Source organism: Solanum lycopersicum, chromosome 7 (genome assembly GCF_036512215.1).
Source record: "Solanum lycopersicum chromosome 7, SLM_r2.1".
NCBI lineage: Eukaryota > Viridiplantae > Streptophyta > Magnoliopsida > Solanales > Solanaceae > Solanum > Solanum lycopersicum.
In genome coordinates this window covers 66,984,105-66,992,459 of record NC_090806.1, presented here as the reverse complement: position 1 = coordinate 66,992,459, position 8,355 = coordinate 66,984,105, and the positions used below count along the sequence as shown (strand labels likewise).

General features: G+C 25.6%; 1 long non-coding RNA gene across 1 annotated transcript; it reads right to left on the bottom strand.

Annotated features, from left to right (window-relative positions):
• Nucleotides 1–1,259, bottom strand: LOC138337255 (uncharacterized). Its single transcript, XR_011210828.1, has 2 exons — nucleotides 724–1,259; nucleotides 1–292 (listed from the first exon to the last, which is right to left on the bottom strand). It is a non-coding gene; the product is annotated as an uncharacterized lncRNA (long non-coding RNA).
• Nucleotides 1,260–8,355: the final 7,096 nt, after the last annotated feature.

Below are 8,355 nucleotides of genomic sequence, written 5' to 3'. Positions count from 1 at the left end.
TCAAAGACAATAATACTTTATTCATTTTATTCCATTACAACATTTTTCATAGTAAAATAGTACTATATATAAAATTCATTTCATTTTCATTACCAACATTTTTCATAATAAAGTAATTATATTTCAGGCCTTTTAACTGTGACCTTCCTCCAAACCTTGACTAATATAAACATCATAATTAAGAAGCATATCATCACAGCGATGCAATGGCAACTTGTGCTATGGGGCTAATGTTGTACCCCTTGTCTCCTGATTTTCCCCAATACCCCATTTCCTCTTCAAAGTCCATTTCCTGCAAAAAAAAAAAAAGATTAGAAGGTTGATAACCTCTTTTCCAATTACATTCTATATATCTTGTGAAGAAATGAAAAAAAAATGGAAGAGCAATGCATGCATGTTGTATAGCACGAAAATGATTCATGAATAAGTTCATCTTATTGCACAAAGCCTGAGTTAACATTGAGACAAGACAATATATGCATAGCAATGTAAAAGGAAAACAAAATATAAAGTTATCAAACCTCTTTTCCAGTTACATTCTATATATCTTGTGAAGAAATGAAAAAAAAAATGGAAGAGTAATGCATGCAAGTTGTATATATGTATACGTACTAAGCATGAAAATGATTCATGAATAAATTTAGCCTGACTTAACAGAGACAATACAATATATGCATAAAAGCAAATGACACCAAAAAGAAGAATATAGAAGAAGATGCATACGGGAGAATTTTTTATGATAATCAAACAAGAAATATGTTTTGTTATGTTAACTAAATTACTCAAAGCCTTAATATTTATACACGCACGCTCGACCAAAATGGTTAAACATTTAACTATACTATGTTTTATCTTTAATATCTTCTTTTTATATATTTTTGAACATTTTATTGAAATTAATTTTAATTTTTGTGAAAAATTTGTCACGGCATTTCCTTGATATCTATTTTTTTATGAATAATAAATCTCTCTTATTTAAGGGACCTTTCCTAATAATGGCAATTAGTATTAAATAATCCTAATATAATTCAACATGGACGCATTTGTAAGTTACACGTCCTTCTCTACATATTATTTTATCACATCGAATCTTTATATAACAACACTTGAATTAACAAAACATTATTTTTAATTAACTAACTAAGAATTATTCCTGTTTCACATTTATATAATAATCTTGATTTCTAACATATAACAAGAGTTTTACAAGTCATTAATTCTTAAAACTTGCCTTGGACTCAATACAGAATATTGTTATAGGCATGTGGATAAACTTTTCATATTAAAAGCCGAAAAAAAAGAAGAAGTTACGTGTATGCAAGATTGATAGTGACAATTAGTTTTTAATCAAAACTAAAAAGCAAAAGTGCATTATAAGGTTGTTGATTATGGTTAGGCTCCATTAGACAAAATGACAAACAAATTAAAAACAAGACAAACAAAGATTAGATATTATTGAATTACTTTAAGGATTTAAACTAATCGAAGAAATCAATTATTTTAAGATTTCTTAAAATTAATGCAGAATGGAAAAAAAAAATATGTAGGAAAATCAAATCCCTAGCTAATATAAACCACAAAATCAAGATTCTTGGTCATCCAATTAGTAATCTTAATAGTATATAATAGTGTGGTCCTATTTCATAATAATACTACAAAATGTTGACCCCCAAAAGCAACAATTGTATGGCCCCCATAAACAAACAATTCTGAATTTTGTAAAGGCTTTTTAATACGTGTCGCTATTTTATTGGGCCACATTATTTTTCTAGCTAATACGAGAAGAATTGTTAATAATTCCAAATTACAGGGCTTTACTAATACATATTATATTATATACAATCAAATCTCGTTATATATAATAACATTTCACGATATATGGTCTAGATTTTTTTAAGAATCTAATTACATGTTATATTTATTTTCAATAATATTATTTTATTTATTATAACAATAATATTTATTAGGGTGATATATCCTCTATAACGGTTATAATAAAATATTGAGTAATAATAATACTTTTATAATAATTATTGATCCATAATATTATGTACATACTAAATTTCGAATAATAACATTTTTTAAAAAATAGTATACGTATATAATAATACCTTACTAAAAAATTATAAAATTTTCAGATAAACATTATCATTAATATAATGAAGTTTGAAAATATATTGCTTGATACGAAAAATATAGAATGCGCGTGTCTTTGTTTTTTCGTTTGCTTGCACGTTATAAATCTATATTTGACAATGACAATTAACAATTTTTGAACATTAATTGTTCAATGAAAGATGACACAGGTTATATTTGAATTAACGTGCATGCAAAGTTAAATCTGAAAGCAGTATGATTCCTTTTATTTTTTATTGTCTTTGAGTTGTTTATGGTTATTTATTTTTTGCAATATAAATAGTTAATTTTCCATTAAAGATAATGAGATAATACTTTAATTACGATGTGCATTTTGAAGCTTCCACAAATTAAATGAGTTAAATAAAAAAAGTTGTAAGTTAATTTGCAATTTCATTGCACTAATTTATTAGGTGTGAATGAGATTTTTTCTTACAAAGGAGAAGGGGAAAGAAGACAATTTGCACCACTAATAGATTTAGTTATTTCTACTTTTTTCTAAGCAATGTTAATTTCTTGCTTTAAGAAAATAATTTTATTCGATGAATTAACTTGAATATTTTTATGACTATAGCCTTTAATTATAGAATAATAAAAATTATAATTTCATAAACATTTTCTGTTAAATCAAAATAAGTAAAAAAAATTATTTTTCCCACGGTCCACTTTTATTTGTCACGTTGCGCTTTTCGAAAGTCAATATGACTAATTTTAAAGTTAAATTAGATTACATTAATTCGATATTTTTAACAAAAAATTTAAATATTCAAAAATTATATGAAAAGTACTATAATCTGTAATTTTTTGTATATCAATATGATGAAAAATACATTTTTAAATATTAATTAAAATTCTTAACTTCTTATAATTTAACTCTAAAAATAGAAATCATGACAAATAATAGTAGTCAGAGAAAATATTATTTTTACCTAAACAAATTAAAATAGTAATTAAATTGATTTCCGAATATAACTTTTTTTTAAAGATCTAGAAAAAACAAGGAAAGAGAGAGAAAAAAAGTAAAAAAAAGAAACAAAAGTCAAAGAAGACAATAAAGCATGAATCCACAAATTAAAATATAATAAAATAACCCCTCATAAATAAAAATATAATAAAATAACCCCTCGTGCAACTAATACTAGCAGTACTATATACGTAATAACATTTTTCATCTACTTTAGTGTAGCTCCAAAATTCTTAAAATTAGATCATCAGAAGCACCAAACTATACACATGGATTACAAAAACAAGCCCTCAACAAAACAATTGTAATAAGAGTACGTCCTTTATTACAAATGTAAAAGTAGAATTGACTACTTATACTATATGAACAAATTTACTTTTCAAATACAAAACTATAATTCAAGAAAGCACAATAAAATATGGGTGTGCAGAAATCGTACCGACCAATAAATCAAACAAAAAAAAGATATTTAGTTATTGAATTATTGGGTTTTTATAAATATATCATATTATTAATATTTTATCAACTTCACACTAGGTTAGCAATTGTAGCTATTTGATTTTAGTTTTAATTTTAGTCTTGTTGGACTATTTCATATTAGTTTTAGTTTATAATTGTAGGTTGTAACTTTTGCAAGTTTATAAAAGTTTGTACTTTGATTAACATAAGAAATTTCATTTTATATTTTGGTGGTCATGACATATAAATATAGCTTTTGAACAATGTTCTCTTATTGATGTAATTTTTCATTATTTCACTATATCAAAAACATTTAGAGAAGTGAGAAGTCATATTAAATTTTACGGATATTTTCTTATTGGTTAAATTGAAACTGAACTGATAATGATCAAAATGATAAATCGAAAATCAATAAAGAATATCTTCTTGATTTGTTATTGGGTTAACATATTTAAAAATCAAAAACTGATAATACATAAAACCGAATTGCACCAACCAATGCACACCCGTACAATGAAGTACTTTTTTAAAAAATACATTATGCATACTTTTATTCATTTAAATAATGAAATTTATTTCAATTGAGCATCTTAATATATAGATAAAATATTTTCACCCCCGAAAAGCCAAAGAAACGGTCAGTATACAGGTTGTATACATTGATATACAGTTGGAATATACGACTTACACGTCTTGGAAAATACAGGTGTGCATATTTTCGATAAAAATACACGCCAAAATCTATGTACAGAGATGATGCAGGAAAAACGTCCGAAATTCTGCTCGTATATAGCGATATACATAAAATGTATACGCTGGTTTCTCAAAGGGAAATAGGCCCAAAGCCTTAATAATTTCCAGCAGCCATTTGTTGAATTTGGGCCCAGATCCATTTTGGGTCACTCTAGTTTTATGGGTATTTTGTGCATCATTTATTTCAAAAATATTTTCAGCGCATTTCAATTAGGGGTGTGCATTGATCGGTTCGGTTTGATTTTACGTGTTATTTATTAAATTTATCAGTTTTTGATTTCTAAATACGTCAAATTGATAACCAACCCAATAACATATTTCTACTCGTTCTTGATGAATCAATTTATGGTACTTAACGGTTCGATTTTCGATATAACAAATAAGAATATATATATATTTACACACACGACGATAAGAAAATTTTCATAAAAACCATATGATTGTTCCAGCATTTGGCATGAAAGTACTAATCATAAAAGTAACAATCATTTTTGTTGCAAGTTTAGACACTAGACACATTCAAAGGAAAAAAGGGTAAAAGTAACAACAGTTTTTCAGCATGTCTAGGCAATTGACACATTCAAGTTAGAAGTGTGCTTGCAATTATAAAATGAAATAATAATTAGGATTTTAAGTAATACTAAGATTAAAGTAACAAGGTTGATAAAATGTTATATAATTAATTAGGGTTTATTTGTCTAGGAATAAAATAGTAATTTAGTAAAGTCTTATTGGGTTATCGATTTAATCATTAACAAAAATCATAAAATCGAAAATCGAACCAATAACTCAATAAAAAAATTTATGAAACCTTTAGTCAATAACCCAATATTAATAAATCAATAGTGTTTTTTTCGGTTTAATTTATTGGTTAAACTAATTTTTGCACACCTCTAATGCGTATGCAGATCTTAGAGACTGTTTGAATAGATCCCAATTCAAATAGTAGAATATAATATGAAAGACGCATTTTTGAAAAAGAGATATAATAATGAAGAAAGCACGATGAAAATAAAAGGAAAAACAAAACTAGCAACACAAATTATACAAAAACTGAAACAAATGAAATAACAAGGTAATAATAAGTATAGAATAATACCATACGAGAGTAATTGTTTTATTCTGAAAAAATATTTTAAGTTTTTAGACTGATTTTAGAGTCGCCTCTTAATTTGTAAGAAAAAATCAAGAAAACTATTTTTCAAAAGATAAACAGTAAATCAGTTGAAAATATAAAAAGAGGTTCGCGGTTTATATTAGCATTTTAAAAAGGTTTTGAAAGCACCTAAAACACTCGCTTCTTGCGGTTATCCGACAATTAAAATATGTGGTTAACAATAGGCATGCTTGACTAGTTAGGAAATAAACGAATCTTATAACTTAAAATTATTTAGAGAAGAAAAAGAAAATGTAATGTAACATGTCTAAGTAAAGAAAAACTTCTTAAATTTATAGAAGTCAATTTGGAAGGACAAGTATAGTTGGTTCTTTTAAGATAAAGTAGTATACGTTAACTAACTCAAAATGGATGTCCTTTAGGGAATTATGAGTTAAGAACCTTAAAATTAATTAGCGAGTAAACATATACTAACAATAGAATTAACACGAAATACTATACGGAGAGAGGAAAATTTGGGCCAAAGTCTAATTTCTGTTCGCCTGGGTCACCACTTGGGCCTAATTTCTGATTTTTGGGCTTTGGCCCACTTGTGTTTGTCTTAGTCTAATATAAGGGAATTTTTTTAAAATGTCATTATTTTGACATTTAATAGGATCTATTGTCAATACGTTCATTATTTAGTAAAATTGTCACAATTTTAGTTTATTATGTATCTTTTTTATTTATTTTAATTAAGAGAATACAAATATTTAAAAATTGAAAGGAGAAATTAAGGGGAGAAAAATAAGTATTGCTTAAAACTCTCATCAGTTACAAAAAATTTAAAATCCAAAAAATCAAACGACACCCTAATAATAGCTGATGAATTCTCCCAAATTTTAATTTTTAATATTTCCATACAATTCAAAAATCTTTTTTTGTTTCTGATTGGTACGAAAGATTTTAGAGCAAACCTGAGAAGGATTTTTGCTACTAGAAGTTTGAATAAATTGTTTAAAATTTGACGAGGTAATTGCTTTTTCCTTATTCTTTTTCTAATTGCTTAAGTAATTAAAATTTTAATTGAAAATAATTGTAAATCATAGTATTCTGTTTTCGTATAATTGAAATTGATATAATACAAAAATAAGTAATCTGTTTTCCTCCATTTTCTGGTTTCGTCTCTATTCTGTTTTTGTTGTAAATTGTATGAACTATGAATAACGTATGAATATTTGGTTTGTTAATTTTTTTTGTTTTGGTTGGTTAATATGAATACCAATGTTTTTGTTTGAATACATGAATATTGTTTTGAAATAAATTGTATCCCTGACAGAATACAAAATGGAGCAGATACAATCTTTTGACGACAATATGCAATTTCATTTAATTTCAGTTTATTTAAATAAGTTGTATCCCTTATCGAAATGGATATGATCAATGTAATGTATGTTGTAAGTGATTGTTCTGAAATGGATACAACTTTAATATTTTTGTTTAGTATACGTATATGTTGAGTGACTTCTTTAAAATATGAAGAATGCAGTTTTGCTGGTAACATGATTTAAGCATTATTGTGAATACACATATTTATTACTAGTATGAAGTTTTGTTCACAACATAAAGCAAGTACTTGGATACAAAAAAATTGTTAACCCTTATCGAAATGGATATGATGAATGTTATGTATCTTGTAAGTGATTGTTGTGAATACGTATATGTTGGCAGACTTCATATATTGTATTCTTGCAAAACATGATATATTGTTGCACAGTAAGATGGTTCGACATTTGAGTATTAATTTCATAAATACAAATATTGATAGTATATATAGTGATTTGAATACAAATTAAGAAAGCATACCAAATTCTAAAAAAGAACTATAAATACAAAACAAACTAATAGAAAATTGTTCGACAACTATCCGATCTTCGTCGTCTTTTTCAAGATCCTCACGAGTAGACAAAGATTCTACATTTGCGTTATAAATTTGAGGAAGGTTTTGCACACCAATGAGTCTTGTAAATGTTCTTACCCTCATTCTTCCCTCATTTTAGTAGCGGATCATACATTATACACTATTTGTTAAGTAATAAATAAATTAAAGGATGAAAAATCACCAGAAATTGGTTGATTTAGATAAATACCTCTAGTAAGCCTCTTGGATTCAGCCATTGGAGAGTAAATCATAACGGAAATTAAAAAATACAAACAACATTCTTTTAAGATTTAAACAAAAATAAAATTAGAAAAAAAATTTGAAAATAGGATAAAGATTAGAGATATCTTAATCAAAGAGATTCTTGTTGATTCAATTTTGGATTAAAAAAACAATCAAAATATATGGCAAAAAATTTTTTGTAACTTGAATGTTGGAGGAAAATCAGAAAAGATAACCATAAGAGAGAAAAAAATTAAATAGGAGAGAGATTTAACAATTTGAAAAGATAAATATGAGAGAGAATGATTTTTTTTTAAAACAAAGATATATAGAATTAATTGAAAGAGAGATAAAATAGGAAGAAAATTGGGACACATAAATTTTTTTAAATAATGACATTTTTGACATTATTGCTAATATTTATATAGTATGAATATTTTTACTAAATATGTTATTTATTTTGACTAGTTTACTAATTTTTCCTAAATAATAAAGTATGCTGGAAATTGGCCCAACTTTGGTCAAGTAGAGCAAAATATTGATTAAATTTTTTTAAAAATAACCAAATAAATTGTAAATTCGATCAAATTGGATAAGACGAATTAATATCAAATTGAAGACTTGTGTAACTGATGTTGTAATTTTTGTAAAAGTTTATAATTTTGTTTGCTTAAAAAAATATTGAATCTGTCCTAAATTAAATGGTTTTAAATAGATGAATTGATTTTATTTGTTATTAGTTTTTTCTTCTCCATATTATTCAAGTTGAAGACATTTGAACAG